This window comes from Schistocerca serialis, chromosome 11, assembly GCF_023864345.2.
Source record: "Schistocerca serialis cubense isolate TAMUIC-IGC-003099 chromosome 11, iqSchSeri2.2, whole genome shotgun sequence".
NCBI lineage: Eukaryota > Metazoa > Arthropoda > Insecta > Orthoptera > Acrididae > Schistocerca > Schistocerca serialis.
The window spans coordinates 58,219,380-58,235,184 of record NC_064648.1 but is presented as its reverse complement, the minus strand read 5'-3'; the positions used below and the strand labels follow the sequence as shown (position 1 = coordinate 58,235,184).

The 15,805-nt window shown below is 42.1% G+C and overlaps 1 protein-coding gene and 1 non-coding gene across 2 annotated transcripts in view; one reads left to right on the top strand and one right to left on the bottom strand.

Annotated features, from left to right (window-relative positions):
* The window catches only part of LOC126426436 (uncharacterized), an 82,260-nt gene that overhangs the window by 22,001 nt on the left and 44,454 nt on the right, over nucleotides 1–15,805 (top strand). The gene's annotated exons all lie outside the window — the stretch shown is intronic.
* On the bottom strand, nucleotides 6,109–6,183 carry Trnap-cgg (transfer RNA proline (anticodon CGG)). The gene has a single exon. It is a non-coding gene; the product is annotated as a tRNA-Pro (tRNA).

Here is a 15,805-nt window from a genome sequence, read left to right as displayed (position 1 = left end):
AGAAGAGAATAGAAGCTTTCGAAATGTGGTGCTACAGAAGAATGTTGAAGATTAGATGGGTAGATCACATAAGTAGCGAGGTAGTATTGAATAGGATTGGGGAGAAGAGAAGTTTGTGGGACAACTTGACCAGAAGACGGGATCGGTTGGTAGGACATGTTCTGAGGCATGAAGGGATCATCAATTTAGTATTGGAGGGCAGTGTGGAGGGTAAAAATCGTAGAGGGAGACCAAGAGATGAATACACTAAGCAGATTGAGAAGGATGTAGGTTGCAGTTGGTACTGGGAGTTGAAGAAGCTTGCACAGGATAGAGTAGCATGGAGAGCTGCATCAAACCAGTCTCAGGACTGAAGACCACAACAACAACAACAACAACAACAACAACATGACAATAAAGAAAAAAGTCGTATATTACAGACACTATGGGGATGACACACTTACCTTATTTGATGGAACGGTAGAAGAAGTTAGTTAGTTTTCAAAAGAGGTTAACAAATCTCACTGAAACCTAAATTTTACTGTTGTACTTTAAATTGATAGTGGCATAAATTTCTTGGATAAAAAATTAGTAAATGCAGTGGTAAATATAAGTTTAAAATATATAGAAACCCCACTACAACGGATGCCACGACAGCAGCTAATCATGTAACCCTGAGCGACACAAAATGGTGTATTATAGGGTAACACTCAACAGATTGGAAAAAAATCCATTTGGACACTGAAGATAAACTGCAAGAACTAAAAACAATGAAACTAATCACCCATAACTAAACTTCACAACAGAATTAAAAAGAAATACAGTGACAAAAATAGCTCTAAGTCCAAATAAAACAGCAATTTAGCTCAAATAGCTCCTCAGAATTCTGTGAAATATATCTGCTTACCATTCATTGGTAAAGCATCATATCATATTGCTAACTCATTCCATGCAAAAAAATATCAAAATAATTTTTCCACAAACAATAAAATGAAAGACAAAATTATTCACTACTTAAATTTAAAAACTGAAGTACAGCATACATCTGGCATTTATAAACTAAATTGTTCTGTGTGCCCCAACTTTAACTTAGCCAAACTGGTAAGTGGTTTAATGTACAATACTGTGAACACATAGATGCTCTCAGGCTCAACAACCTAAATAAGTCAAATTTTGCTAGTCACATGATCCAATGTGGAAACACAGAAATAAGCATCAAAGATGACTTAGGGATATTTCCTTAACTAGAACAGAAAAGAAAGAAATCCAATATACCTCGAAAATTTCATACAGCTCCTATAATTTGAAATGATATCAATAATAATTAATTGACAGAGAGAAAATTCTTCATTGACCATTATCAGCATCCTTGAAACCTTAATAATTAAATGTATAACTGTATAGAATTATCTGTACCATTAAAAGTACATTTGCAGTAGCTCTAGAAGTGTGCCATACCTGTTCATATATATCAGTCTTTGGTACACTATATCAGCTGCCGATGTAAACAAATGTATGAGCCATCGTGTATTTAGCTCACTTCATTGATCGACATGGACTGTAAAAGAAAATCAAACCACTGCCTTATAAGATGTAAAGGAGGGCTTTTTGTGAAGTAAGTGTTATGTATAGAGCATGTATGGGCATAAAACTGTTTACTCATAAAAACTTTGATATATTTTATAAAACAAATGTAAAGCCTTTTGTAAACAGTGTAACACAAATACCTTGTTATAATTCAGGACACAAATGTAAAACTTGCAAAGAAGTCAGTGCTGCTATCTGATGATAGGTAGCTCTGTAACTAGTAATGGTTTAATAAAATAATTTAAAAATATTTGCAGCTGGTTGCAGTATTTCCTACAATGTAATTAGGAAGGAAGTAACTTGAATATGCAGAAACATTTTGCGAAATTTAAACCTGGTGGTAATGTAAAGTCTTGTTCAGAAAAAACAGAACACCTCGAATGACTAGAGATAGGACATTCATATTCACAGGACATGTATATTAGTATGTTCGGCAGACATGATTAACATTTGTATCATGTCGGCCCATGGGTTGAAGGTCAACATCAATATCGCGGCACACCACCACCTGCCGATAAAATGTGCATGCGGCTAAAACATGTTAGACCTCAGTGGTGTATGGAATGAAGTCACTGGGGACAGGAATAGCATCAGATAGTGTTTTCGGATGAATCCAAGTTCTGTTTATTTGAAAATGATGGCCACTTTTGGTTCACTGCAGACAGGGAGTGACATCACAGTGACTACATTTGCAAAAGACACACAGCACCAACTTTAAGCAAATATCAATGATGGAAAAGCATGATGTGGGGTGCTATTGGGTACAACTACAAATCACATTTGCTCCTAGTCCACGGCACCGTGACCAGTGTGACTTCTTGTGACTCATAGCTTTGCCCTTTCTGAATAACACCCCAGATTCCATTTTTCAGCAAGATAATGGACAACCACATGTTGCTGCTTGAACTTGTACCTTCTTGGTGTCAGCCTTTTGCCATGGCTCACCAGATCTCCAGACTTTGCCACCAATCGAAATTGTGTGGGATGTGGTGAAATGACGGGTGCAGTGCTGTGACCCAGTGTCGACCACCACAGATGAACTTTGGAACCATGTCAATGGAGCATGGATGTCTATACAACAACACTCCATTCACATTGTATATGCATCGATGCCATCATGCGTGGAACGCGTTACCAGTGCCCGTGGCATACCCTGTGCCTACTAGGCAACAAGATTCATGCTGGAACGAGGTGACTGAAATGCTAATCATTTCTGCAGAACACACTAATGTACATGCCCCATGAATATCAATGTCCTATCTCTAGTCGTTCAAGCTGTTCTGCTTTTTCTGAACATGAGTGTACATTCTACTTATTTCTTGATAGTATTTTCTAGGACCTTATAGCAAAAGTAGGAGGATTCTAAGAACATAGATTCTGCATTGACTTACTTGGTAGGGGATGCAACAGTGTGAGGAAATGCACACTCAGAGGAGTTTACATCTCAGAATTTTTTTTCAGGAAATATTTAAACAAAAATATTGATCAGGAGCTATACAGAAGAAATTAACATTAGAATTACTGCACTTAAAATGTTATAATAGTTCATGGGGCAATTTTATAAAGTGTGCAGTGTATCACGTTATCCGATTGAAGTCTGTAGACTGCCCTCTCGAGAATGTAGCGAAGATACTAGTTAGATGTTTAATTTACTATGTACCTAAAGAAATATTGTGTACAGATGGTCAACGGTAAATGAATTACTCTCTTTTATAGGAGGTTTAGATACCATGAACAATGGAAAAAGAAACCAAAATCCAGAAGAGACAAATCACAGCAATAGTAAACATAATTCAGAATTTCAGGGAAAGAAAAAAGCAAACTTTTGTCAGGTAACAAATTATACTGGGGGCAAGCATAAACAACTGAGTAATAGGCTGAAAAATGCAAAGGCAGAAACACTTAGGAGTACTAAAAGGGATCATGATAAAACAATATTTCAATGATATACACAGTGATGAGCCGCATTATTTGAGGAAGATGGGCAGTGTCCTGGTCAAAGAGACAAAACCCAGGATGTACAAGGATTGGAACTTTAATAATGGCAACTATTTCTTTACAGCTTATACAAAATAGATATGTGTTTCAAAGTTTTACTGACCTTCAAAGTAGTCACCAGCATTGTGTATAACCCGTTGCCAGTGATGTGGAAGTTGTAGAATACTCTTAGCAGTGCCAGTTGTGATGACAGTTTGAGCAGAGTGGTCTGCTGCCCAACGAATATGTGGAAGTTCTGAAGCGAATTCCATGAAGTGTTTCCTTCAGTTTAGAAATCGAGTTGAACTCACAAGGGCTTAAGTCAGAGGAGTGCAGTAGGTAGTATAGCCCTTAGCAGCCCCATCAGTCAAACAAGTCAGTAACAGCTTGCACTGTACATGCTTGAGCATTGTCCTGCAAAATGATGGTCAGGTCCCAGAAAGTGTCATCACTTCTATCTCTAAGATGGTCATAGGTTGTGTTCCAAAAATGAACAGCATAGAGACAAAAGTAATGACACTTTCTACAGGACCAGACCACCATTTTGCAGGACAATTCTCAAGCACTTTCATTGTAACCTGTTACTGATTTGTTTGACTGATGGGGCTGCTAAGTTCTATACCACCTCTGACCTAAGCCCTCGATTTCTAAACTGAAGGGAACACTTCATGGAATTCGCTTCAGAACTTCCACATATTCGTTGGGCAGCAGACCACTCTGCTCAAACTATTATCACAACTGGCACTGCTAAGAGTATTCTACGACCTCCACATCACTGGCAATGGGCTATACACAATGCTGGTGACTACTTTGAAGGTCAGTAAAACTTTGAAACACATATCTATTTTGTATAAGCTGTAAAGAAATAGTTGCCATTATTAAAGTTCCAATCCTTGTACATCCTGGGTTTTGTCTCTTTGACCAGGACACTGCCCATCTTCCTCAAATAATGCGGCTCATCACTGTGTATATCATTGAAATATTGTTTTATCATCATCCCTTTTAGTACTACTAAGTGTTTTTGCATTTGCATTTTTCAGCCTATTACTCAGTTGTTTATGCTTGCCCCAAGTATAATTTGTTACCTGACAAAAGTTTGCTTTTTTCTTTCCCTGAAATTCTGAATTATGTTTACTATTGCTGTGATTTGTCTCTTCTGGATTTTGGTTTCTTTTTTCATTGTTCATGGTATCTAAACCTCCTATAAAAGAGAGTAATTCATTTACCGTTGACCACCTGTACACAAAATTTCCTACATTACTCCTTATTGCTAGTCTAATTAAGTCAAAGAATAAATTTCACTTTGTGTAAGCACTCTTCAAAAGTCTTTGACAGGTTATTTAGGTTCACAACAACATTTCCGTCATTATTGCTGCTTACAATACTACTAGGATTGTTCTTATTACATTCAGAAAGTGAAAGTTTATGTTAGAAGCACTGTTTGTAGACACAGTTTCCATGGGTGACTTTTGAAGCAACTGATGTGTATTATTTGGTTGTGTTTGGAACTGGCTGCCGCGAAACTTTCGTTTGAGGCTAAATATCTTTACTGTCGGCATTTGTAGCACAGGAAACACACACACAGAGAAACAAAACAACACACAATTACTATAAAAACACTAATGTAAACATTCAAACCACAGCCTTCTAGACAAGCCTGTACTTTGTTTCTTGGAGTCAGTGCCTTCTAGAATACACGTGTGTTAATGATCCCTAACTAACGACGGAAAAAAAACGGAACAGAATAATGCATCACATTGTGATGTTACAAAATAGAAGTGATGTTGCTATTCAATGGAAAGTTGGAAATTGAGATTTAACTAACTGTTTTATCAATCACAATTGGCGTAAGAATCATGGATTGACCATTGTCATAAAATATTGCATTATGAGATGTGAATAGTTTTTACTTGCGGTTTCGCGTGGCTTGAGGCAGTCACAACTAGCGTGCTATTGATTAAGAAGTTGCGTTATCGTCTTTCTAATTACTTCATGATCGTAGATACGATCATACCCGGTTGTGAAGTTATTGTTATGACAAAAAAAATTTCCTAAGGGACCAGAAAGTTCTTAAGGGCGCAAAAACAACTGTAACATCACACAAAAGAGAAATTCAATATTAAAGCTGATGCAAGAAGACGATAAAACAGTTTTCTTTTTATCAATGTAACACGCACATTGGACTGCTGATCTTGGAGTCTGTAATATTAGCAAAATGCATAATTAAAATGAAAATAATACTGAGGAGATAATAGGAATGAGCACTGCTAAATGATTCAGTATTCCCAGAACAAATATTTATTATAACTAAAACATATATCGTACCTTAAGCTTAATACAACAATGACGGTAGATTTTTATGTCCGTATCATGTCCATTGAGCGCTCTTTTATATAGCCATTGTCCTCTTGAGTCGCTCGTGCTTCGTCATGGTAAGTTACAACAGTTCTCCTTCCTACACTTCACTCAAAACTTAGACGGAACACGTTTTTATTTCCAGAATGAGATTTTCACTCTGCAGCGGAGTGTGCGCTGATATGAAACTTCCTGGCAGATTAAAACTGTGTGCCCGACCGAGACTCGAACTCGGGACCTTTGCCTTCCGCGGGCAAGTGCTCTACCAACTGAGCTACCGAAGCACGACTCACGCCCGGTACTCACAGCTTTACTTCTGCCAGTACCTCGTCTCCTACCTTCCAAACTTTACAGAAGCTCTCCTGCGAACCTTGCAGAACTAGCACTCCTGAAAGAAAGGATATTGCGGAGACATGGCTTAGCCACAGCCTTGGGGATGTTTCCAGAATGAGATTTTCACTCTGCAGCGGAGTGTGCGCTGATATGAAACTTCCTGGCAGATTAAAACTGTGTGCCTGACCGAAACTCGAACTCGGGACCTTTTGCCTTCCGCGGGCAAGTGCTCTACCAACTGAGCTACCGAAGCACGACTCACGCCCGGTACTCACAGCTTTACTTCTGCCAGTACCTCGTCTCCTACCTTCCAAACTTTACAGAAGCTCTCCTGCAAACCTTGCAGAACTAGCACTCCTGAAAGAAAGGATATTGCGGAGACATGGCTTAGCCACAGCCTTGGGGATGTTTCCAGAATGAGATTTTCACTCTGCAGCGGAGTGTGCGCTGATATGAAACTTCCTGGCAGATTAAAACCGTGTGCCCGACCGAGACTCGAACTCGGGACCTTTCAGGAGTGCTAGTTCTGCAAGGTTCGCAGGAGAGCTTCTGTAAAGTTTGGAAGGTAGGAGACGAGGTACTGGCAGAAGTAAAGCTGTGAGTACCGGGCGTGAGTCGTGCTTCGGTAGCTCAGTTGGTAGAGCACTTGCCCGCGAAAGGCAAAGGTCCTGAGTTCGAGTCTCGGTCGGGCACACAGTTTTAATCTGCCAGGAAGTTTCATATCAGCGCACACTCCGCTGCAGAGTGAAAATCTCATTCTGGAAACATCCCCAAGGCTGTGGCTAAGCCATGTCTCCGCAATATCCTTTCTTTCAGGAGTGCTAGTTCTGCAAGGTTCGCAGGAGAGCTTCTGTAAAGTTTGGAAGGTAGGAGACGAGGTACTGGCAGAAGTAAAGCTGTGAGTACCAGGCGTGAGTCGTGCTTCGGTAGCTCAGTTGGTAGAGCACTTGCCCGCGAAAGGCAAAGGTCCCGAGTTCGAGTCTCGGTCGGGCACACAGTTTTAATCTGCCAGGAAGTTTCATATCAGCGCACACTCCGCTGCAGAGTGAAAATCTCATTCTGGAAACATCCCCAAGGCTGTGGCTAAGCCATGTCTCCGCAATATCCTTTCTTTCAGGAGTGCTAGTTCTGCAAGGTTCGCAGGAGAGCTTATGTAAAGTTTGGAAGGTAGGAGACGAGGTACTGGCAGAAGTAAAGCTGTGAGTACCGGGCGTGAGTCGTGCTTCGGTAGCTCAGTTGGTAGAGCACTTGCCCGCGAAAGGCAAATGTCCCGAGTTCGAGTCTCGGTCGGGCACACAGTTTTAATCTGCCAGGAAGTTTCATATCAGCGCACACTCCGCTGCACAGTGAAAATCTCATTCTGGAAACATCCCCAAGGCTGTGGCTAAGCCATGTCTCCGCAATATCCTTTCTTTCAGGAGTGCTAGTTCTGCAAGGTTCGCAGGAGAGCTTCTGTAAAGTTTGGAAGGTAGGAGACGAGGTACTGGCAGAAGTAAAGCTGTGAGTACCGGGCGTGAGTCGTGCTTCGGTAGCTCAGTTGGTAGAGCACTTGCCCGCGAAAGGCAAAGGTCCCGAGTTCGAGTCTCGGTCGGGCACACAGTTTTAATCTGCCAGGAAGTTTCATATCAGCGCGCACTCCACTGCAGAGTGAAAATCTCATTCTGGAAACATCCCCAAGGCTGTGGCTAAGCCATGTCTCCGCAATATCCTTTCTTTAAGGAGTGCTAGTTCTGCAAGGTTCGCAGGAGAGCTTCTGTAAAGTTTGGAAGGTAGGAGACGAGGTACTGGCAGAAGTAAAGCTGTGAGTACCGGGCGTGAGTCGTGCTTTGGTAGCTCAGTTGGTAGAGCACTTGCCCGCGAAAGGCAAAGGTCCCGAGTTCGAGTCTCGGTCGGGCACACAGTTTTAATCTGCCAGGAAGTTTCATATCAGCGCACACTCCGCTGCAGAGTGAAAATCTCATTCTGGAAACATCCCCAAGGCTGTGGCTAAGCCATGTCTCCGCAATATCCTTTCTTTCAGGAGTGCTAGTTCTGCAAGGTTCGCAGGAGAGCTTCTGTAAAGTTTGGAAGGTAGGAGACGAGGTACTGGCAGAAGTAAAGCTGTGAGTACCGGGCGTGAGTCGTGCTTCGGTAGCTCAGTTGGTAGAGCACTTGCCCGCGAAAGGCAAAGGTCCCGAGTTCGAGTCTCGGTCGGGCACACAGTTTTAATCTGCCAGGAAGTTTCATATCAGCGCACACACCGCTGCAGAGTGAAAATCTCATTCTGGAAACATCCCCAAGGCTGTGGCTAAGCCATGTCTCCGCAATATCCTTTCTTTCAGGAGTGCTAGTTCTGCAAGGTTCGCAGGAGAGCTTCTGTAAAGTTTGGAAGGTAGGAGACGAGGTACTGGCAGAAGTAAAGCTGTGAGTACCGGGCATGAGTCGTGCTTCGGTAGCTCAGTTGGTAGAGCACTTGCCCGCGGAAGGCAAAGGCAAAGGTCCCGAGTTCGAGTCTCGGTCGGGCACACAGTTTTAATCTGCCAGGAAGTTTCATATCAGCGCACACTCCGCTGCAGAGTGAAAATCTCATTCTGGAAACATCCCCAAGGCTGTGGCTAAGCCATGTCTCCGCAATATCCTTTCTTTCAGGAGTGCTAGTTCTGCAAGGTTCGCAGGAGAGCTTCTGTAAAGTTTGGAAGGTAGGAGACGAGGTACTGGCAGAAGTAAAGCTGTGAGTACCGGGCGTGAGTCATGCTTCGGTAGTTCAGTTGGTAGAGCACTTGCCCTCGCAAGGCATAGGTCCCGAGTTCGAGTCTCGGTCGGGCACACAGTTTTAATCTGCCAGGAAGTTTCATATCAGCACACACTCCGCTGCAGAGTGAAAATCTCATTCTGGAAACATCCTCAAGGCTGTGGCTAAGCCATGTCTCCGCAATATCCTTTCTTTCAGGAGTGCTAGTTCTGCAAGGTTCGCAGGAGAGCTTCTGTAAAGTTTGGAAGGTAGGAGACGAGGTACTGGCAGAAGTAAAGCTGTGAGTACCGGGCGTGAGTCGTGCTTCGGTAGCTCAGTTGGTAGAGCACTTGCCCGCGGAAGGCAAAGGCAAAGGTCCCGAGTTCGAGTCTCGGTCGGGCACACAGTTTTAATCTGCCAGGAAGTTTCATATCAGCGCACACTCCGCTGCAGAGTGAAAATCTCATTCTGGAAACATCCCCAAGGCTGTGGCTAAGCCATGTCTCCGCAATATCCTTTCTTTCAGGAGTGCTAGTTCTGCAAGGTTCGCAGGAGAGCTTCTCTAAAGTTTGGAAGGTAGGAGACGAGGTACTGGCAGAAGTAAAGCTGTGAGTACCGGGCGTGAGTCGTGCTTCGGTAGCTCAGTTGGTAGAGCACTTGCCCGCGGAAGGAAAAGGCAAAGGTCCCGAGTTCGAGTCTCGGTCGGGCACACAGTTTTAATCTGCCAGGAAGTTTCATATCAGCGCACACTCCGCTGCAGAGTGAAAATCTCATTCTGGAAACATCCCCAAGGCTGTGGCTAAGCCATGTCTCCGCAATATCCTTTCTTTCAGGAGTGCTAGTTCTGCAAGGTTCGCAGGAGAGCTTCTGTAAAGTTTGGAAGGTAGGAGACGAGGTACTGGCAGAAGTAAAGCTGTGAGTACCGGGCGTGAGTCGTGCTTCGGTAGCTCAGTTGGTAGAGCACTTGCCCGCGGAAGGCAAAAGGTCCCGAGTTCGAGTTTCGGTCAGGCACACAGTTTTAATCTGCCAGGAAGTTTCATATCAGCGCACACTCCGCTGCAGAGTGAAAATCTCATTCTGGAAACATCCCCAAGGCTGTGGCTAAGCCATGTCTCCGCAATATCCTTTCTTTCAGGAGTGCTAGTTCTGCAAGGTTCGCAGGAGAGCTTCTGTAAAGTTTGGAAGGTAGGAGACGAGGTACTGGCAGAAGTAAAGCTGTGAGTACCGGGCGTGAGTCGTGCTTCGGTAGCTCAGTTGGTAGAGCACTTGCCCGCGGAAGGCAAAGGCAAAGGTCCCGAGTTCGAGTCTCGGTCGGGCACACAGTTTTAATCTGCCAGGAAGTTTCATATCAGTGCACACTCCGCTGCAGAGTGAAAATCTCATTCTGGAAACATCCCCAAGGCTGTGGCTAAGCCATGTCTCCGCAATATCCTTTCTTTCAGGAGTGCTAGTTCTGCAAGGTTCGCAGGAGAGCTTCTGTAAAGTTTGGAAGGTAGGAGACGAGGTACTGGCAGAAGTAAAGCTGTGAGTACTGGGCGTGAGTCATGCTTCGGTAGCTCAGTTGGTAGAGCACTTGCCCGCGAAAGGCAAAGGTCCCGAGTTCGAGTCTCGGTCGGGCACACAGTTTTAATCTGCCAGGAAGTTTCACGTTTTTATTTATTTAGTAAAAATAATTAAATCAGACCGCCACAAATCTGCGTCCGTCTTACTCGAGAAAAACAGTAAAATTCTTTTTAGCGCTCAAGGCTTCATTTGTTCTCCAGCGAACAAAATAGTGTAGGATCGCATATCCATCCGTACTTTTCTGTTTATATTGCCGCCCAAAGACGACGAATTACATTATCTAGAAAATTCCACCGTCGCCATGCGACGCCTTATTATATATTAATCATTCTTTATAAACAAGTATTTGCCTTCTGGCTGAATTTGCTGTTTTAATTAAGCCAAATATAGCGAATATCACATTGCCTCCCATGAGGAGAGAGGAAATGCCGAAGGATTACCTCGATTCTCATGTCCTCATGAGATATTCGTGATTTTTGGTGTGACATTTACATCATGTTACTGGCGTACAAAGTACATAAATTGAAATCACATTTATAAACATATATCAGATATTTATCATTTTTCAAATTATAGTTTTTCATTCTTTGTTCATCAGTCACTTCATTCCATAATACCAAGATTAACATTTATGTGCATATTTAAGTTTGGTCCATATTTGCTTATAACAATAAGTGAACGTTCATTTCGCACTTCAGGGGATAGAATTCAGGAATTACTTTCTCTTGAACTTAACAACTAATACATGAGTACAGTGAGTGCTTATTTTCACTAAACTAGAGTGGACAATGTTCGAGCATCTGTTGACTCCTTGTGGTTCAATTACAGTTTAATAACGTAGCACTACACTTCGTGATGCTTTCACTTTCTGTGTTAGCTGTCTACGGCATTCATCATGCAGTACATCTGTCCTTTCCGCTGTGGTGCCAGGAATTCATGCGGCTTCCCGGGTTTTTATTTACAATATGAAACAGAAGAAGTGGAAAATTATTAGTATAACTTGTAACCTATTGGATACATTTGTTAAGGATCGGGACTGGTCTGGAGTTTAGGGTCTTCCTATAGTGCACATTCATTTTCTTTGTCCATCAAGAGACAGGATTATAATTCATTTTAGCAGTGTTCAGGAGTGCCGGTATTAATGGCTTTAAGGTCTGAGTAATCTAACAATCTACTTCTCACTCATCTTAACTTCAACTCACGAAAATTGCTTAATTTACATATGAAAATGTAGTCACACAAGTGTACAAATGTCTTTCCTCCAGTATGTACGATTGAAGTCATGGCGGTTAGCAGTTTAAAGTTTGGATTGTTTCGTCACCCACACGTCAGCCACTCACAGCGGCTGCACAGTGTTGCGTGAGCTCCAATACTTAGTATCCGTTCGCGCTCAGGCTGCAACAGAGCTGCTGGTCGTCGATTGCTCCCTTTTTTTTTTTTTTTTTTTGTGAACTTCGTATCTCACGAGTGCATCGATACAAACACCTCGCGCGCGTTTCCCATCGGAGGAGCCGGACACTGAAGTTGCCTCCATACTTCTCTGTCAACTGCCTCCCATGAGGCTCACAGGTAAGTGACGACGAATGTTTTAGCTGTCGCTGCACTCAGAACAACACTGAACTTTGCGTTGCACCTGTTGTCGTAGCCTTGACTTCTTTTTACACTTGCAGTACAACACTACCACTAATATACAGTGGACAGTTATTTTTATTATGCACGTCGCACTTTAGTGTGCATCTTCACACAGCATTTGTGCTTAGTTCTTTCGCCGATAGAGTTCATTTACAAAACAATCAATTTTGCACGTTTCCTCCACTGGTATAGAAAGACTTATATTCTACTATTTACAAAATATCACTTACGAGCTAATATTTACAATTAATGGTCACTCCTTTTGTTAAGTCCAGTGAACAACTGCTTTATGAATGGACTCTTTATATCTCAAGATTTGCTTTCACTAGTGAACCTAAAAATATTCTTTCAAACTTTCTTTTAAGTGCTCATCTCCTCATTATGAAAACTACAGGTTTCGCAACACTCGTTGCATTTATTCTTTAGTGCACCGAAGATCATTTTCTACTGCCACGCAGCACATCTACTACTTAACGAGTACACATTTAATGCTGAATCTTTTTTTTTTTTTTTTTTGTGCTTTCCTTTGTGCTTGCCAATTTTTTTTTTATATTTGAGGGCAGACTGGATAACAATAGTTCTCCCTCTTCACTTCATGTACTCAGCAATCGTTCTCTGTTAAAAAAAAATAGGGTAACGCGTGTCTACTATTTTTTTGCATGAATGGAATTACCGACAGTTCACTGGGTTTACGCAACCGGTCCATAACAAACATTACCAAAGCTAGCGAAGTTCATCACGCTACGTGTCTCATTTCTCATAAGCACTGCTTTGCTTCGAAGCACACGTGCCTTTTACAAGTCGACCCTTGGTCTGGGTTAATGAACCAGGATCAAAAGGAACGGGCACAAGGAAAATGGATTTCATAAGAGGAGTGTCTTAGGAGACATTTTTGCAATAAAATCTGCATGTAAATAAAATTATCTTAATAAACATAGGCACATATATAAACTTCAACCTCCTTCCTTACAGCATGCCTTGCTACTTCTACGTCTTACTCAGGTTATAGTCAATATTAAGTTTAAATATCACTGCATTGCTTGTTCTTTAGATTAGCCTTCAATTAGGGTATTGAATGGTCGCTAGATTACACTACAAATCTTCTGAAGATCTTTACTTGGACTTATTTATGATACAGGGGGCTTGCTGTGTGGTTATTTAGTACCTTGATTCTACTGAAATCAATTCGTCAGCTAACATTCCTCATATACTCTTTACATTGGGCTCAGATCACAGGGTAATAGTTTACTTTCATAGCAATTAATGGCCTCGTGGAGTACTTACGCTACATTATTGATGCTTCATGGTTTGCCTCCATTTGTACTGTATTTCACCTAACTTAGTTTACTACAGCTTATTGTCTCCTTGCGTGAACACATGTGGGTTACCACTTGTTTTTCCATTTAACAGCACGCTTTAACTGAACTTTAAGCTATTTCTTCTACTCCTGTCCACTGTCTGGACTGTTTGAACATGTACCCTTTTTTTTAAGCAGGTAATTTGGGCTTTTACTACAGAACTTCAAGTACTTACATTACTAAAAATAAATCTATAAATATTCTTGTACCTTGAGAGAAGTGCTTATTTACGCATCCTCCTCCGTTTCTCACCTTTACATATTTTATTTAGCTCCGGGCAATCACCTCGCAAGCACTTTTTTTCTTATTACTAACTTAAAATTAAATTGAAATTCTTGGTGCAACCTCAATTTCCTGCTTCAGCTTGTTGAAGAAATATCAGTTCATGTCCATCACTATAAACAATTTTTCCATACATAGCATTTAATACTTAAAGATGACATGTAGTAGCCGTTACCATGTAGTCAGTGCGCTGTTCAACACAATACTTATTATTAACAGTTCACACAAGGAAATTTCCAGTAAGCAAGAGGTAAGAAACCGAAACAGATTCTATCTGCAGTTGGAGCTGTGTCTGTAAACTAACTCTTTGTTTCAATGGACCAATCGCTCCCGATATGGAGCAGCCCTGAATCGGCAATGATAAAACTTTTGAAACAGAAGACACCTGTCTGAAGAGACATGATGACATCACATTGATGTTTGCTCTTGTATCAACAACGGCTGTGAAAGGACTGTTGGCAATAGAAATCTTAATCGAAGCCTGGACCTGTTCATCATAAATGTCATTAATGTCTTGAGCTTGTATGTCAGGTGCAAGGTCATCTCGTAAGTCGGTCTCATGGTCGTACCGTATCGCATTAGCATACTCAGAATCAGAGTATTCGTTAGTACTCCCACTGGAACTGGCAGCGACCTCTAGGAGGCTGAAAGGTGCTCCCTCTAATTTTCCGCAGGATGTTTAACCTGTTTGTCATTCATGGCCTTAAGTGTTTGTTCCGTTTCATATTGGTGCTGGTTATGTGGTACAAATGCCGGTGTAGAGGGGTAAAATCCACTGGGTGCATTCACTTGTGAATAAAATACTTGAGACGGCGGCTGTCGCCCGATCTTTTGGTTGCCGGCAGAACCATTTCCTTGTGAAGGAAAGTTCGCATTTGGTACCGTTTGAAAATTGTTCCGCGGTCCTCTATTCTGTGAAAAGTTGTTCTTATGTTGTGCTGGGTGGCCTCCGCCTTGCCCATGCCACTTGCTATTTTTCGGCCTATAACTTTGATTGTACACTGGTCCATTTGAAAAATTACCAATCGTTTGTGGAAAATTTCCATACTGCTCCGGCGCAGGATTAAAGGGTGGGTTTCCGTACTGATGTTGTACCTGGTGGTTGTAAATTGGGTGGTATCTCTGCTGATTACTGTAATTGGTTTTCTGCTTCCGTTTAAAGTTATTGCCGTTTGCGTTTTGATAACCGCTGGCAGGTTGGTAACAGCGGTCGCAGTAGCTCGCTCTCTCCTTGGGCGCATTGTTGTCCGCGTGCGATGCATTCTGCTGGCTGCCAGGGAAGAATTTGCCGCTGCCAACCTTGGAGTGCACATCCTCGCTAATTAAATCTAAGGAATCCAGCACAGAAAGGAATACATCCATGTCTTCTTCGGACACATTTACTAGTTTCTCTCTAATAGACACAGGGAGTTTGCTTTTGAGAATCATAATTACGTCCTTGGAAGAAATCGGAGAATCCCAGAATTTAATTTTTGCTAGATACTTCTCGAAGTATCGCCGGAGACTTCCACGCTTCTCATTGAAAATTTCCGCACCATACACCTCCTTCCTTAATCTTTGCTGTACCCCATTACTCCAAAATTTTGCCAAGAACATTTTCTCAAACTCTTCATAATTCCTACACGTGTCTACCATTTCCGTTCCCCATAATGCTGCATCACCAGAAATAAAGCCAGTGACGAACTGAATACGCTGTCTGTCTGTCCAGCTCCTGGGAAATATGCCGGAAAAATTCTTTAGGAACACGATGGGGTGTATTTCTCGCTTCTGCGGATGAAAAACAGGAAAAGTGCGATGCTTAATCACACTTTCCTCTTGCATTAAACTCACAATTGTGGGCGGATCATTTAGTTTCCCTACTCGGGACTCAACAGGACTGTTGTTTTGCATGTAATCAGGCGGTGAACGATAAGGAGTTGACTGACATTCGTCACCGTCTAAAGAGTTGTTCCCTATAGTTTGCGTATGTGTGTGCGGATTTTCTACCCAGTTTCTCAGCATTCTGACTTCGTCCACTACTTGCTGCTTC